Raw genomic sequence first — 17,553 nt, 5'->3', positions numbered from 1 at the left:
GTGTCCCTTGGTTTACAATCAACTGCACTAACCACTAGGCTACTCCTCTGAAGCCCCCCAGGCTAGGAGCAATAACCACCTCCAACCCTAAATGGGGAGGCCACGCACCATGCAGAACACAGCAAAGATCCAAACAACTCAGCTGGTGCCCCGTCAGGCAGAAAAGGCACTGAAAGAAAAAGCAAAGGCTGCTGCCAAGAGATTTTCGCCTATAAAAGTAGACTACCAACAGGAAAGAAAGAAAATTAAGGGTGCTCAGGCAGCAGTGACAATGCCCGACGGTTGCCAAAACCCGAAAGGAGGGCCTACCCCCTGCCCTGGGTGACTGGGAAGGAACTCTGGACCCTGAGCTGTCATACCGCTAAAAAAGCACATCAAAAAGGCACAGACACAGGCAGAGTGAAGTACCCAACAAGGATGCAGACACTAGAGCTAAACTGGCCACAGGTCCAGTAAGGAAAGAACAATGTGGTCACCATAAACAGGAAACGCCTGGAGGCATGTCTCCAAACAGCAAAGAGGACCAAACAGGAGAAATCTAACCAGTCTCAACGCTAGGCTATAAGGCCGCAATAATGCCAGAAGAATTGTCCCTCTCCCCCCCCCCCCCCCGAACAGGGAGGCACAATAAAGACTGAGCCAAGGAAGAACTCTCCAAAGGCTAACCAGCAGGAAAAAAAAACAAACACACACAAGAAAGACTCCTTGATTGCTCCCCCCCCCCCCCCCATGCTTCAACCATAGTCAGTAAAGAAACCTGGCATCCGCTGCAGGGAGAGCAACCACACCCCTGTAACCACTGGCTGTAAGTTGGAGGGACCGAGCGACAGCCCAAACAGCAAGAATGGGCCTGCCTGGGAAAGGCTTTTTTTTTTTTTTTTTAAACATAGTCAAAGAATGTGATTCAAAATAGAGGTTGCCCACGAACAGTCGCAGAGCCTGCCAAAAAACACTGTGTTCCCTCCGACCAGGACAGCAAAGTCTCCCAGATCAGCACAGCAAGCAGCTGACGAACACGCAACACTGAACCCGCCGACAGTGCCCGTGATCCACCACTGAAATGCTATCAGCGACAAACAAGGGAAGGTAAACCGGGCAAGGCCAACTTTACCATGCCCTAAACCCCAAAAGCACTCACAGGAGGAGTAAAAAGAACGTCAGGCACTTACAGTGTCCTAGTACAGTCATCAACGGAGGCCAAATTACTCCCTGCTCTCAAAGTGCGCAAAACTGCACTTGTATCTATTCTCTGGAATCTTCCTCAAACACAGCGTATGAGCAAGACAACAAATGGAGGTAAAATTAGTCCTTACCTGGTAATTTTCTTTCCATTAGTCCCAAAAGATCAATCCAGAGACGGGTGGGTTATGTCCCTGTACCAGCAGATGGAAATAGATTAACTTCAGAGGTTTACTACATGTGGTCACATGAAGTCACCTTAACCCCAGTATTGCTGATACCAAAGCAGTAGAAGGAGGAAGAGGAAATCCAACATGTAAGCTCTCTCCTGCCTCTAAAACACCCATGAGAGGTCCTCCTCAACAGCTCCTGGGGAGGGAAATTGCCGAAGTGGAGAAATGTAGCCAAGTCTTTCTTTTCGCATTTCTTATAACAAAATCCAAACAAAGAAATCTGATTGAGCAAAAAAAAAAAACCCACCTAGTCAAGATGAACAATGGGCAGGCCTCTGGATTGATCTGTTGGGACTAATGGAAAGAAAATTATCAGGTAAGGATTAATTTTACCTTCCACAGAATCCCACAGATCAATCCAGAGACAAGCGGGATGTACCAAAGTATTACACAACTAGGGTGGGACACCACTGTAAATAAAAACAAGATCATTCAGCATCTAAAAGAGAGGTGTGGTAGCCGTGTTAGTCCACTCTTAAAGGTTATCAATAGAAATCAAACAAAATAAAACATGGAAAAGAAAATAAGATGATACCTTTTTTTATTGGACATAACTTAATACATTTCTTGATTAGCTTTCGAAGGTTGCCCTTTCCGATCTGACGAAGAAGGGCAACCTTCGAAAGCTAAATCAAGAAATGTATTAAGTTATGTCCAATAAAAAAGGTATCATATTTCTTTTCCATGTTTTATTTTGTTTGATTTCTATTGATAGCATCTAAAACAAAATCCTATAAGAGTATAACTATAAAAACACACCAGAGGAACTCTTAGAAGAGCTCTTAAGAGCACCATAATAAAAAAATTAAAAAAAAACAACCTAGGGCTAGGTTAGCATTTTTTAAAAAATTTTTTATTTATACTTTCCAAACTTTACAATACAAACTTGCTAAGTAAATCAGACAGAATATTATGAAGTTATCACATTCATCTTACGAAGATACATTAATGCCCTTTTTATATCACAAAAAAAAAAAATGAGACCAAGGCGTTACTAAGAATAAATGGGGAAAAATTATAGGTAAATACAACTAAAGAACAGACTTTGCACGTATCATTCTTCCTTAATTTCTTACAGCTTTAAACATTAGTTAGAATGTAGAAAAATCATAACTTCCTAGAGTCAATGAATACTCAACTGCTCTGGCTAGAGAAATATATATTTTAAACCTTGATGTTTCACCACACATTTGCTTGGGTAGTTCAAGAAGAAAGAGGCTCCCAATTCTTGGGTCTCTTTCCTCATGCTCAAAAAAGATTTCCTAATATCCTGGCTTTGTTTCGTTACGCCCTGAAACATACAAACTGTTTTACCATAAAACAAGTCATTTATTCGACGAAAGTATAGTCTTTTTATAGCTTCAACATCTTGCAAGAAAACAAATTGAACCATTAAAGTCACTCTTTCTGATTGATCCGATATAGTAGCTTCCAACAGTTCAGATACATTTAAGTTTGTTTGTTCCATTAAATTTACAGGTTTATCAGTTAGGGATCCTGCTTCCAAGGAGATCTTATTCATTATATAGTAAATTTTGTTAACTGGAGGTAAAGTTTCTGGGGTATATTTCAAAATTTCAATTAAGTATTTTTTTAAAGGCATCCAACGGTGTTACTCCTTTCTCTCTTGGAAAATTCAGAATCCTCAAATTGAGTCTTCGATTATAATTTTCAATTTGATCAATCTTTCTTGCTATTATAGTTTTGTCTTTTATCATTTCTGAAGATAGGTCTTGCAGTTTTTTAACATCTTGATTGAGCTTTATAGTTTGAGCTGTAAACTCCTTTTTTATGCCAGTCAGAGATTCAGAAAAGGCATTCATTGTACTTACAAGAGAAGATAGTTCTTTCGTAGATTTATCCACATTCACTGCTAATTGTTGGAGAACACTCCAAATGTTCTCCAATGACACCGACCCAGGTGCAGATTTCAAAAGCTTCCCTTCTGGGCTCAGGCCCTCAGGCCTTTGCGACCCCGTCTGGTATCGCCGCTCCAGCCCCTTCGATTAGGGGTTCACCATCGACACCCTCTTCGGATTTGAGGGAACCTCTCTGGTTCCGGCGTCCTTCTGGGTGGGGCGGTGGTTTAAGCGCCGGAAGAGAAAGAGTGACATCGAGTCCCAAGTCCTCCATAGCTCCCCCGCTATGGGGGACAGCGGGAACACTCACGGCATCTTGGGAAGAAGTTTGCGAGATGAACTGCTCGATCGAAAGCTGTTGCGGGGATGAGGTCCGGGGTATCGAAGCTTTACCCCGGACTGTACCCTTCCGTTTAGTATGAGGCATAAACAAAGAGATTTAGTTTTTAAGACATGATCGAATCGAGGAGAACAGAGCTCACTCAACTACGTGCCGCCATCTTGGAACGCCTCCCACCGAAATGGCACGTTAGCATTTTTAACGTGCGTAAACAGTGTATGCGCATTAAACGCTAACGCACCCCTAGAACTGTATAGGCACGTTAGAATTTAATTTTACAGCCTTAAATTTACAGGCGTGTTAAAAACGCTAACGCACCTTAGTAAACATACCCCCTAATGTCTAGGTGCTAAAACAATGTACAAAGGTAAAACAATAAATCAACCAGAGAGGCTTACCCAGGCAATATAAAATTCCAAAACTAGCCTGGCTGGTGTAATTGTTAAAAGACCTAGCAAGCTCTAAAAAAAAGTGTAACAAAAACCACCACAAATGATAGAAACTGGGCTAAAAAAGAAAATAAATCCATTAAAAGTGCACAATATACTTACAGATTCTGCCTCTCATAAAAACACTGATTGTAGTGAAAGCAAACTTACTGCATCAACCAAGCATATGTAAGCCAAGGCCATGCATACATAATTTGTGCAAAAAATAAAAACCAGCTCAAAACAAGCAATACTTGGTTAAAAACTAGTACAAAACATATGCCTGAAATGGAGAACCACTAGAAACAGCTCAAGTTACCAGTGTTTACATCCGTGGAAAAAAGAAATCACTAAAATGACTGGAAATAAAAATATAAAAATGAACATCCTGGGATGTTCTAGGATCCATAACAACTAAAACTGCTTTAGAAAGGTCCTGAAAACAGAAAAAATTATTTTAAAAAATATGGTGGAATGCAGAGAGCTTAATTATGCGTTTCCAATGATGTCATCCATGTATTCCCACCACAGAAGTAATCTCAGAGTGTCAGAAGCTTTAAAGCACACGTAGAACGTCTTAAAAGCTTCTAAAAGGTACATGAGCTATTAAAATGGGTTAAAAACAGCTAAATATGGATCCTACCAGCCCATAAGATCAAAAATAAGAGATAAAATAATCGTGATTAAAAAACATGGTAAGCCACCTCGTACAATCATATTAAAAATGGCAGTACATCTAAAACGCATAGTTATGTATTAAAAAACGAGGAAGCCAACAGGACAGTCCAAAATGCTATAAACAGTACAAGCTGTGATGCTGTATGAGCAATGCCAGAGGCTGCATAAAAAGTCCAAGTTTCACAGAAACACAGTAAAATAAAGTTCTTGGTTCAGATTATGTGGTGTTTCTGTATTAAACATATATAAAATCTTTGTTCCATCTGTAATAAAAGCTTGTCCAAATCACACCCGCTCCATGATGGGTGTGGCATGCAGAGCACAAATAAGTGAAAATCTTCAAATACATGACTTTTCTACACAATGCTGCACTAGTGGCTTCTCTATTTTAATACAGTAACCCCACATGGTCTGAATCAAAAACGATTTTACAGTGTTTGTCAAACTTGGGACTTTTTATGCAGTTTGTCTGGCATTGCTCATACAGAATCAGCTAGTATTGTTTACGACATTTTGGACTGTCCTGTTGGTTTCCTCATTTTTTAATACATAACGAATTTTAGATGTATTGCCATTTTTAATATTATAAGAGGTGGCTTACCCTGCTTTTTTAATCACAATTTTTTGATCTTATGGGCTGGTAGGATTCAGCTCAAAGGGTAGACCAAGTAAGAACCAAGAGAACCAGATTCAAATCCCAAGCTGGAAGATAGTGCTAGAAGGACGGACACATGCTCCATGAAGGTACAGATATGTCTGGATAACTAGCTAAAGCCTTACCATGAATGTGCCACCTAAAGCAAGGCAGCACAGCAGTTTGGACTTTAAAAGAAGCTAGCGCAGGCCTTTATCAAAGCCCCATGTAAAAAATCCAAGACCTCGGCCACCGAAGCGTGAAACAGAGAAATGTTGCGATCCGAACACCATGCCTCGAAAACCTAATTTAGCGAAGTAGAATGACTATGCAACTGAAGCATCGTGGCAATCACATTGGCAGAGTAACCCTTCTTCGTCAGCCAAGCCTGCTCAAGAGCCAAGCTGCAAGACAAATAGAGCCGGGTCTGGATGAACCACTGGGCCCAGGACTAGGAGACTGCGAGATTTGGGCAATCTGAGCGGAGGGCCAACAAGAAGGCACACGAGATCAGAATACCAAGGCATGCGGGACCAATCTGGCGCTATCAAGATTACAAGACCCCTGTGCGCCTCAATCCTTTGAATTAGACCCAAGAGGCCATGGAGAAAAAGAATAAAGCACCTCGACAGCCAAGGCTGGAGGAGAGAGACTCTATGCCCTTTGCTTTGAAGTCTCTTCTTCAACTGAAGTACTGAGGCACTTTCGCATTAGATCTAAGGTCAATAGATCCATGACCGGAAGCCTCCAGCAATCTACGACTGCTTGAAACGCTGTTGTCTCGAGAGCCCATTCTCCTGGGTCTAGAGGGTGGCAGCTGAGAAAATCTGCCTGAACATTCGATGTCCCCACTACATGAGACACAACTCATGAGCTGCACTACTTCCTATTCTAACAGGCAACTCTTCGTCCCCCACTTGGTCGATTGACATAAGCACCACTGTAGCATTGTATGAAAGGATGCGTACCAATTCGCCCACTAGCAGAGAACAAAACACTTCCAACACCAACCGAATTGCCCTAGATTCCAAGGGATCGACTGAGCAGGAAATCTCCAGCTGAGACCATAGACCCTGTGCGTACTGTCCATCATGGTGAGCCCCCCAAGCCCTTGAGGATGGCATCCATGACCACTATCCACTGTCGCAGATCCAGAGGCATCCCCTTGGTCAAGTTGGTTGTCCGAAGCCACCAACGGAGACCTCCGCACTCCCAAGTACTCAGTGGCAATCTCACCAGAATGGAATCTCTCTGTGGAGATCACCTGGACAGAAGAGACTTCTGCAGAGACCTCATGTGCACCCTGGCCCATGGCACTGCCATGGAGCCCAACACTTGAAGATAATCCCTTGAACTGGGTATCAGCCTGTGCAGAAATGCCTGAATTTGAACCTGCAACTTGTGATTCCTGGTCTGGGGAAGAAAAAAACAACCCTGAACTGTGTTGAAGGAGACCCCTAGGTAGTCGAGGGACAGACGAAACTAGATGGCTCTTGAGAATTGACCACCCAACCAAGGGATTGCAGTATCTGAACCACTCGAACCATTACCTGTAGGCTATCCTGACTTTGCCCTGATCAGCCAATTGTCCAGGTAGGGATGAACTAAAATACTGTCTTTCTTGAGAGCCGTAGCTACTACCCCCCTTAACCTTTGTCAACGCGCAAGGGGCTGTAGCGAGTCCAAAAGGAAGAACCCAAAACTGGTAATGCTTACCCAAAACCGCAAAGCAAACACCAATGCATGGGCTGAATCAGAATGTACAAACAGGCTTCTGTTAAGTCCAGCAAAAATCAAAAACGCCCCTGATCGGACATCCACTAGTCTCCACATGAGAACTGTAGACCTTGAGGCCTGATTGACAACCTAGAAGTCCAAAATCATAAGTACATAAATATAGCCAATACTGGGACAGACCGAAGGTCCACCAAACCCAGCATCCTGTTTCCAACAGTGGCCGATCCAAGTTACAAGTACCTGGCAAGATCCCAAAACAGTACAACACATTTTATGATCACTGTTGTCAAGCGGCCCCAGCACTAGTCCACTAAGGACTAGATCTAGAATTTTCCCCCTCTTGTTGGTTCCTAAATCAGTTGTGTGTAACTCCTAATTACTGCGAATTAAGTACTTAACACCAATAATTATCAACTAATTAGCTAGTTTGTGCGCAGATCGTTGTGCCCTATATAGAATCTGGGGGGTTAGTAACCAAAAGCGCTTGAGTGAGACAGCTAAAAAAGATGTTTGTCAACTTCTTGGCACTTTGGTGGGCAAGATGGCAATTGAGTAAAGCACAGAGAAAGTAGCTCTTGCTTGAGTGGCAGCTCTGTAGTTTTAATTGAGTTCTTACCTCAGTTTCCTTCCTCTATAGAGTGGAGGAGTGGCCTAATGGTCAGTACAGTGGCCTGAGAACTTGGGGAACTTGGTTTGGTTCCCACTGCAACTCCTTGTGACTTTGGGCAAGTCACTTAACCCTCCATTGCCCCAAGTACAAAATAGGTACCTGCATATAATATGCTTTGATTGTAACCACAGACATATCAAGCCCCATACCCTTTTCCTGGAGATGCCTAAGAGATGGGGCAAACAACAGACTCCTGTCCATCTGTCACAAACATCTATTTCCCGCCAGCCAGAGTTCACTGGCTTTCTTCAACCCTCATTGAGGGGTGATTGGGCTGCGAGTAAAAGCCCCAATCTTAGCAGCATTTCGCTGAGCACACAGGGGCTATTGACTCCTCCAGCGCTGTCTACCTGAAAGCTGAATAGATTGGAAAGATCCCTCTTTCTTCAGGATGACAAAGTAAATGGAATAACTACCCTGTCTGACCTCTGAAGAGGGAACCAGACTAATAGCCTGTAAATTGATAAGCCTTTTTAGAGTATCCTGGATCGCACCCACCTTGAGACAAGAACAAGAAGACTCCAGAAAGGCATCTGGAAGATGCCATGTGAATTCTAAGGCATACCCATCTCGAATAACCTCTGGTACCCACTGATCAGAGGTAATCTGGGCCCACCTCAATAGAGCTTCATTGGACAGGACGGACGTGGACATGAAAGAAGCTCCTCTCTCCCTTCTCTGCAAACCACCTCAAGGGGCTGATTTCTCCTGGGGAAAGAAAAAAAGAAAATCGGGACCACTGAGCCGGAGCCACTCTACCTGCCTGTAGCGACGAAAATCTCGCCCCCGCCTTGACCAGCCAGCAGGGCACAACCAGACACCCTAGGCCTGTCTTCAGGGAGCCGAGGCACCTTACTATCCCCCAGACTGCGGACAAACTTCTCCAAATAGAAAGGATCCTCGAAACGGGAACTTATTCAAACTTTGATTTAGAAACTGCATCTGCAGACCAACCCAACAGCCACAGCAAGCGCCTAGACCTAATGCTACGAACTAGGCTCTTAGCAAATCATACAAAGTGTCCGTCAAAAAGGCAGAACCCATCTCAATCTTCGCCACCTCAGCATCTATTGAGGCCAAGTCACCCAAAGTTCTGTCCAAAACTTGCTCAGACCAGCGTAACCTCTAAGGGGGAGACATCAAAACTGTTCTTTAAGAAAGCTTCCATATGCCTATTCTTAAAGTCCTTAAGAGCTGCGTCCTCATCTACGGTAACCGTATTTCTTTTACTAACATTCGAGACCACCGCATCTACGCTGGAGAACAAGGAAGGGACTTGTCAGAATCAGGAACTGGATAGAGACAAACCACTGACCTAGCAAGCCGGCACATTCACTGAACCTGAATAATCTCTCTAATATCCTGGTGCATATGAAAGGTCTTACCTGGTCTAATACCTTTCACCAGAAGAACCACGTTACAGCCCTCCACGGCCATGGATGGCTCCTACTCAAAATGCAAGATAGTAGCCACCAAAAAAAATGAGCTCTTACACCTTTGTGGAAAAACCCAAACCACTGAGGGGTCCTCTCCTGAGAAAAAGGGTTCCACACCCAGTTCCACCAGACTGGAATCTTCAGAAGCCCTTCTCCTAATAGTCTACCCACTCAATCTACTAATCTGGTTCTGAAACCAAATCTCTTCCTCCCTGGGACGTTTTGCAGGGAGTGCCTGCCTCTTCGAGCACTCTCCCAGTGGGGCTGAACAAGTTTGCAACTTGTGACATTTGCAATGCTGACGAAAACGGTCTCTACTGGAGAGTGATTCCTGATGGAACACTTGCATTCAAACACGCCGAAACTACTGGAGGTAAAACGTCGATCCTCCTTTGCAGCAATATGGATGGGAATGAGAAGTTGGAACCCCTCGTCATTGGAAAGAACAAACAGCCCCGTTGCTTCAAGAATGTTACACAACTTCCTGTGTCATACGAGGCTAACGCAAATTCATGGATGACTGGGGAAATTTGGAAGCAGAGGCTAAAGAAGTTAAGACACTAGAATGCGGGCACAAAAGATTTTGTTGCTTTGTGATAATTGTGCTGCACACAGGGATGATGGCAGGCTGTCTAACGTCAAGGTGGTCTTCCTGCCACCAAACACTACCTCTCTGATCCAACCTATGGATCAGGGCATAATAGCCAATTTCAAACAACATTATCGGGCTCTCGTGCTACGTCGTCTGATGAGCATTATGGATGACCAGACTGGCAAGGATAAACATGCTGTTGAACTGGCTCATAATCTATCACTGTTGGATTCCCTACATATACAGAAAGCCTGGAATCATGTTGTTACACAGGCAACCATTGTGAACTACTACAAGCAGGCAAGCTTTGTTAAGGATGTGGAGAGGGACGAAACAGATGCAGCTGTTGCAAACACATCAGAATGAACAGCTGATGTTACTGAAGAGGAGTTTCATCACTACGTTAGCTGTTGATTACAATCTACAAACAGCTGACAGCACTGATGTCGAGATATGCGCCTACACGCGGGCAACAACAGCTGATGATGAAACAGATGATGAAATGAGCACTGAGGTACATGCTGACGAAGTTCAACAACCTCCTCCTGTCACTTTTGCAAGAGCGCTGGAGAGTCAACACCGTGCGGGCCTATCTGGAAGCCACTGGATCTCAGTGCTGACAGTTTTTACCGTCTGGTAGACGTAGTCTATGGAACTCACAGACCCAATAGTGTACAGAGGACTATAACTGATTACTTCAAGTAAGCCTAACGTCAGTTAACGGAGACTTATACTGTACATATAAACAGTACTGTACATACGTTTAACAGATGTCGAACTTCTTTGGGTCACAACGATTAAGTGTACGCTCCGGTTAACTGCATGCATTTCTATGGTCCCAGACCCTTGCACTTAAGCGCACTGCACTGTATATATAGAATCTCCAAGAGTAGATGGCATAGATGAGCAAACTGGATAGGCCATATGGTCTTTATCTGCCTACATTTTTCTATGGGAACCAACGATAGGACTGAAAACAGAGTACAACTAAATGGTGCTCTTTCTGAAACAGAAAGGTAAATCAGTATGCCCTGTGGACCTGTGCTTTTCAGCATGTCGTAAGTAACCAGAAAATGGTAATAAGTAACGTGATCAAATTTGAAAAACACACACATATATTCAAAGTTGTTAAAACAGCAAAGAATTGTGAAGATTTGTTGAAGAACTGAGAGAATGAGCATCTAAATGATACATTATTTGCACTTATAAACATATTTATTTGTAGTAAAATAATTCAAGTTCAGAAAAAAAGATCTTGGCATCACTGTGGACAATATATTGTAAGCTTCTAGGCCAGTGTGCCATGACTGCCAAAAAAAGCAAACAGAATGTTAGGAATTATTTAAAATAATGACAAAAAAAAAAAAAAAAACATTGAGACTATCATACTTCGACATAGGCATCTTATGAGGGTCCGGGTCGCACACCACCTCAAAAAGGGACAGCACAATTACAAATGGTTTGAACAGAAGCAACAAAAAGAGCAAACAGATTTAACATTTCCCTTGTAAAAGCTCAACAAATTAAGGCTCTTCCAAGTTTGGAAGAAATGGCAGAGGGAATATGATAGATGTTATAGTAAAACATGAGTGGAACAGAGCAATTAAGAACAAGGAAAAAATATGCAACTTTTTGGAGGGATAAACTCACTGTACATTAACATGAGTTGAAATGTGTTCTTCAATAAAGATGAGTTTTACAATAAATAACAGTTGTTTAACCTTTTAAACACTAAAATTAAACTTCATGAACACAGACTTGCAGAGCTTGCTTAGCCATTAGGCAGACTAGGCTGTTGGCTTAATGCAAGTTTTGGGAGCCAGCAAAGTAGCTGCAGTCAAGGCAACACAGATCCTGACAGGGCCCACTAACTCCAAAGTCAACGGCATGTACTTTTACTCATAGGCCGCAGACCGAGATTGGCTATTTTCAATAAACTGTTTACAGAGTAATAGCTTTTGGAATTTACCCACGATTTTAAATGTGGTGTCAATTTAGTACTGAAAAAATGTCATCTGATTATACATTTTTAAGAGATTAAGAGAATTCCATGCTGGATATGTTGGGACAATCACAGTTGAATTTAAATTAAACTAGGAGAGGGACCTAGAGCATAAAGTTGATTGGAGGATCATAAAGCTGAAGGTTCACTACTAGTACACCAATACCCCTGCACTGTTCCTGGATCAAAACAACTGCATCAAGAGGTTCTGACAGTTCCTGGAGAAATTTCCATAAAACATTAGCCAGCATCTTTGTGCACTGGCCACTATTCAGTTAGGCTCGATAGACGTCGCTAACTCAGTACAGTTTCCCTTATGTAGTACCACTACATGACCTGAAAATAGTACATTTTCATACTCAAATCTCGTAGAGCTTTAAGTTCTCCTATAATGTTATCTGAAGAAGCTGCAGTCGGGGCTTCAGACAGCGCCATTTTTCAGGTGTCAGCGGGTCACATTTGGATCTTTTAGAAGCTATCATAATTTGAACCTCTGTTGCAGACAGAACGGAGTGAGATGTTTTACTGCTAAACTTGGTCTCAAGTGGATAATTATCGGAAATCTTATAATTTTAGGTAACTTGTTTATCATTTTTTTTCTCTCTCTCGTTTGAAGTGTTGTTACAGTTGATGTTGATTGATTGATAAATTGTCTTTTTCTAAACCAATAAAATTCTTGGACTTAAAACAAAAAAGAAACAAGTACATTTTATTTAGTGGAAGTTCTTAGAGTTAATACACAATGCAGGTCTTCACATATAAAAGTAACTTCCCTGGTTCCCATGCAAGAAAAAAAAATACACACAATTTATCTTAACACTAAAAGGAACCAGACACTGTGAATTGGAAAGAGCTAGTACAAAATGTAAAAACTCCAAAACTGTAACCACCATCGCCACCAAATCCATTACTAGAGCAAGCCAGTTCTCCCTTACCTTGTCACACCTTAATCCTGTGACTGCAACCCGTAAAGTAGACATACTGTAATACCACAAATGGTATTAAAACAACTGAGAAATACTATTTTGTGAGAACACTTGAAAAGTAGCTTGATAAAATATGCAAAGTATTTTGTATTTTTCCCACGAGGACTGCTACCTCACATTAGTCTGTCACTTTCAGCAACGTCTTGCAGCCCTAAGCATTCAATCTGTCAACTCGGGCTCGCAAATTACATGTCATCTCCCACTATAGAGGCTACTTTGCAGTAGTCCCGAAAGTTTCAGTCTCACAGATACACAAGCCCAGCCTACAGACTGCAATAAGAACCAACAAAAAAACAACCAACTGCACATCAGCGTTAGTCTCGCTCTCGACTGGTACAGAGGACGCAATCAAAAAGAACTCCAGATACATATAGCTCCCTAACAATAAAAGGCATAAAGGAGCATGCAGCGAAGGAGACACCAAAGCCTCTATTAAACGCCGCCTACAGCTGGTACTCTCTCTGAAACCCGAAACAGATTAGTAAAGATTCGGATAATCACTACATTCAAACTACTACCATCCACCTTTCCCAAAACCAGTCGCAAAGAGCTAGACGTCAAACTACACCACGAGTTCTCGTTTACAGTGCGTGGGCGTGTTTTCAAGAAAACCAACTGTACGTGTAATCTATGCCACAGTTCGAGGACAAACCTCTAGAGGGCATGTGAGGTATATGCCCCCATAATGCACGCAGAGTTGGGAGGAAACGTTTCCCGGCTACATCAAGTACTGCAGGGAGCCCTGGCTCTGGCTGCAGCAGCGCCCACCCCGGCCGCCGCCTCATTCTCCTCCTCCTTTGAAAGCCTCACAGCCATGGCTGCCACCCCCGGCCCTTACCACCACATTCAAAACAAACGTATCCACACTACACACTCCAAAGCCTTAGCCAATACGTCGCTCTTAGGGTTTTCTTACACCGAATAAAAGCAAAGCATAATACTCACGATGGATTTTTGTGTGGTTTTTGCCAAGTCCAGCATGAAAATGGAATGAGTTGACTCGCACCTTAAAAAAAAAAAAAAAAGAGCGTTGCATCAATCAGAGATAGCGCGCTGCAGAGCGCCCACACCGATTTCTCCGACTGCCACAAACCCTCTGGTATGCTATTTTTCCGCGTTCCTCCCACCTTCCACACCCCCCCCCCCAAAAAAAAAAAAACCCCCACACAGTAGATATATAAATATACACCAGAGCCATCGTGGTTTACCCCACGCGGAACTGCCCCGGGTACTTCAATATGGCTGCTGGTGGGGGCAACAACATGTCGCTTCACCACTATGGATCAAAGAATGGGGGGAAACTAGAACCAGAAAGCCCTTAAAACTTTTCACCCAGTGTGCCCTCCACCAGAGAATATAACTCACGGAAAGAACCCAAAGGCTAGTTTGGTGGACAGGGGGGATAAAAGCATACACACACACCCTCCATCCTCACCAATTGCCCCATAAATATTCCCCCTACCCTTGTTACCCGGCTTGCTATGGTTAGAGGGTAATACTGCCTTGGGTCCGCCATTAAAGAGCGAAACAATACGTGAACGACAGCAAGCAGTGCCTACAGAACACCGCCGGGGGGACGAAAACACAACAACAAAAAACAGGGCCACCTTGAGCATGGACGTACCCTCAACTGCAGGCCAGCCCAGCGGAGAAAGATGGGTAACGGAGCGCGGCGCAAACACAAAAAGCTCCTTCCTAATCACCCCGTATTCTTTGCCCACTTCCCCCTCCCCCCCGTACATAAAATACCTTCTCTCTACATGTATGCAACCTCACAACCCTTCCGCGTTTGGGGAGGATCCTACAATCAAGCTAGCAGCAAAACGACACACATATACAGTTGACTAACAAGACATCGTACGGGAAAATTACAGAGACTCTCTCGCGCTAAACCCTTGGGGTGGAGGCAGGTCCCGCGAGCTAGTGCCTCAGGCTGGCTCACCGAACGTGGCACGCCGCCTAAACAAAAAATGGTTTTGGTCGGGGGAGATGAAGAAAAAACTACCTAAGTGTTTAGTTAATGCCATACCCGATTTCTCCGAAAGGGAATCAGCACACACACTACAACTCCGCGACTCAACCCGTTCCAGTCCCGGGCTAGCGCGCCGCTGAGAGAAGGAAAGACGGGGCGGAGCAACCTAGCATTGAAAGAGAAAAAGCCCGCCTCCCCTGGAGTGATTGGTGGTTTAAGAAAGAAAGCAAATAAGTAAAAAGACCATACTGGGCGGGAATGGTTTATAGACTTCACCACCTTTAAACAATCCGCGCCAAATACTGGATGGTGATTCCGTCGATCTAGTGGAGTGACCACGCCCATGCGTTCCCTGAATTTATCAGGTTAGGGGAACCCGAACTCTTTTCCTAAATTGCCTTATGCCTTTTCCAGAGTGGTAGAGGTGGAGTTTTCTGGGTGGGAAGTGAGTTAGGTCAGATAGTATGAGTGCGGTGCTCTTATGAATTTAAGGGGAACGGTTGTTGACTGTATTTCATAGTTTTCTTAGGCTACTACTTCAGGAGAGAACTTATTTTTATGGACTCAATAGAAAACGAAGTGTATTTTGGTTGGTTGGTTGGTTGTGTTAGACGGTACATGTTGCTGGTTGAGACACTAGTGTAATTTTCACTGTTTACTAAGTTGACTAGGTATACTAAAAGAAACTGAAGCAAAAAGTTTGGAAAGATTCACACATGCCTTAATTTTAGGCCTGAGAAAATCCTGTCACGGCTTCACTGGTGGCGTCCTCCATTTTGTTTGAATGTTGCTTCAGAAAATGTGTTACTTATGTAGAAAACGGAACGTTACGCATCTGATTAGCGCTTTCTTATTTCAATGATTGGTATGGCGTGTAAGCGTTGGGAGATGCAACCTGAATTAACAAATCGCTGACAAAAAGTCATAGAACATATTAAATGTTATATAAAAGCTAATTCTCTTAGCCAAAATGGAGGACATGCGGGCTGGATTTTCCCGGCTAAACTGAATAGTGTAATTTAACATCGTTTCGAAGATATTTACAAAGTATCTTATTTCACTATTATTTAACAAACTGCACTGTGTGTGTGTTTACTTTCTCTTTCAGAGCTGCATAAAATAGAGACTTCATTAACAAGTTTCAGTTATTGTTCCACAACTTCATTATTTTTACTGGACAACGCGGCTCTTTACATACATGCCCGTGCTCAACCGTTGCTGTGTTCTCTTCCCGGACCCGGACCCTCGGTTTCTCTTCTCCTAAAACAGAGATTTTTTTTTTTCTGTATGGGGCTACATGGGATGCCGCAATGCTTGACAAGGGTGGGTGGGGCAAAAAGAGCGAGGAAAACGATGGAGATGAGAGAATGGAAATTAGGGAAGGAAGAGATGTTGCTGTCATAAAGCGCTCACGTTCTAGGCGGGTTGACCATGTTAACGGAAATAATCCCCCCCCCCCTTTTTTTGTATACTTTCCCATAGGCATCTTGTTAATATGCACATTCTATGCAAGTAGAATGTTTATTTTCTACATATAGTGAATAAAATTGTTGTAATTTTTACCTACAAAAGATGGAATATCTAATATTGACAAATAGTGTTCATGGGCCCATACCTTCTGGCACTCCAGTAATACTCCCCCTCTTTTTTGTATGTATTCAATTTAGTAGTAGCTTTTGTTGTGGCAAGTTTCTAACCTACTTTATCTTCTAAACATTATACGTTTCCTCTTTGGAGTAATGTCACAATTTGACATCAGTGTATTACATGTAGTATCTATTTTGTCTACTTGTTTGTTCATGCAGTTAAAGAAATTACCATATGTTTGTTTTACACAGTATCTCACGGATTACATGATTGAACAGATTTTTTTTATCTGCAAAATTCAGGAAAGATGAGGTTTCCCAATAGCAAGGTTCCAATAGTGACCATAGTAGACCGGGTGTCTTTACAAAGATGGTAAATTAACATTGTCAACTGCTGAACAAGATGTAAAGAGAAACAAACATCGTTTCAAATGTCTACATGTGAATGCCAGAAGTCTAAGAAATAAGATGGGAGAGTTAGAATATATTGCACTAAATTAAAATTACTTATAATAGGCATCTCTGAGCCTGGTGGAAGGAGGATAACTAGTGGGACACTGTCATACCAGGGTACAAATTATATTGCAGCGATAGGGTGGATTGAATGGGTGGAGAGGTAGAATTCAATGTTGAGGGCGGCATTGAATCAAATAGATTGAAAATTCTGCAGGAAACAAATAATCTTGGAATCCCTATGGCTTGAAATTCCATGTGTAAAGGGGAAAAGGATAGTGAGAGAGGAGTGTACCACCGTCCGCTTGGCCAGGATGAATAGCTGGATGTAGAAATATCAGAAATTAGGGAGGCTAACAAATTGGGCACTACAATAATTATGGGTGATTTCAATTATCCCAATATTGACTGGGTAAATGTAACACAAGGGCATGCTAGGCAGGTAAAATTCCTGGACGAAATCAAGAACTGCAATACCCAACAAGAGGAGGAAAAATTCTAGACCTAATCCTTAATGGAGCACATGATCTAGTTCAGGAGCTAATGGTGCTGGGGCCGCTTGATAAGTGATCATAATATGATCAGATTGAATATCGGCTCTGGAGTAAGTACACACAGGAAATCCAGATATGATAAAATGAGAAACTGAAAAAAAAAACCTGAAGAGGAGCAGCTTTGAAAGTAAAAAATTTACATTAGGCATGGATGCTATTCAAAAATACTACCCTGGAAGCCCAGACAAGTTATATTCCATGTATTTAAAAAAAA

General features: G+C 42.7%; 1 protein-coding gene across 1 annotated transcript in view; it reads right to left on the bottom strand.

Annotated features, from left to right (window-relative positions):
* Nucleotides 1-14,953, bottom strand: part of ZMYM2 (zinc finger MYM-type containing 2) — a 552,630-nt gene extending 537,677 nt beyond the window's left edge. The window contains exons 1-2 of the mRNA XM_030202393.1: nucleotides 14,804-14,953; nucleotides 13,720-13,780 (exon numbers count right to left, since the gene is read on the bottom strand). The gene's annotated coding sequence lies outside the window, so the exon portion shown is untranslated. The remainder of the gene's footprint in view (nucleotides 1-13,719; nucleotides 13,781-14,803) is intronic.
* Nucleotides 14,954-17,553: the final 2,600 nt, after the last annotated feature.

The sequence above is a fragment of the Microcaecilia unicolor genome, chromosome 4 (genome assembly GCF_901765095.1).
Source record: "Microcaecilia unicolor chromosome 4, aMicUni1.1, whole genome shotgun sequence".
Classification (NCBI taxonomy): domain Eukaryota; kingdom Metazoa; phylum Chordata; class Amphibia; order Gymnophiona; family Siphonopidae; genus Microcaecilia; species Microcaecilia unicolor.
The sequence above is the reverse complement of the archived record's forward strand: the minus strand, read 5'-3'. Positions and strand labels throughout refer to the sequence as shown.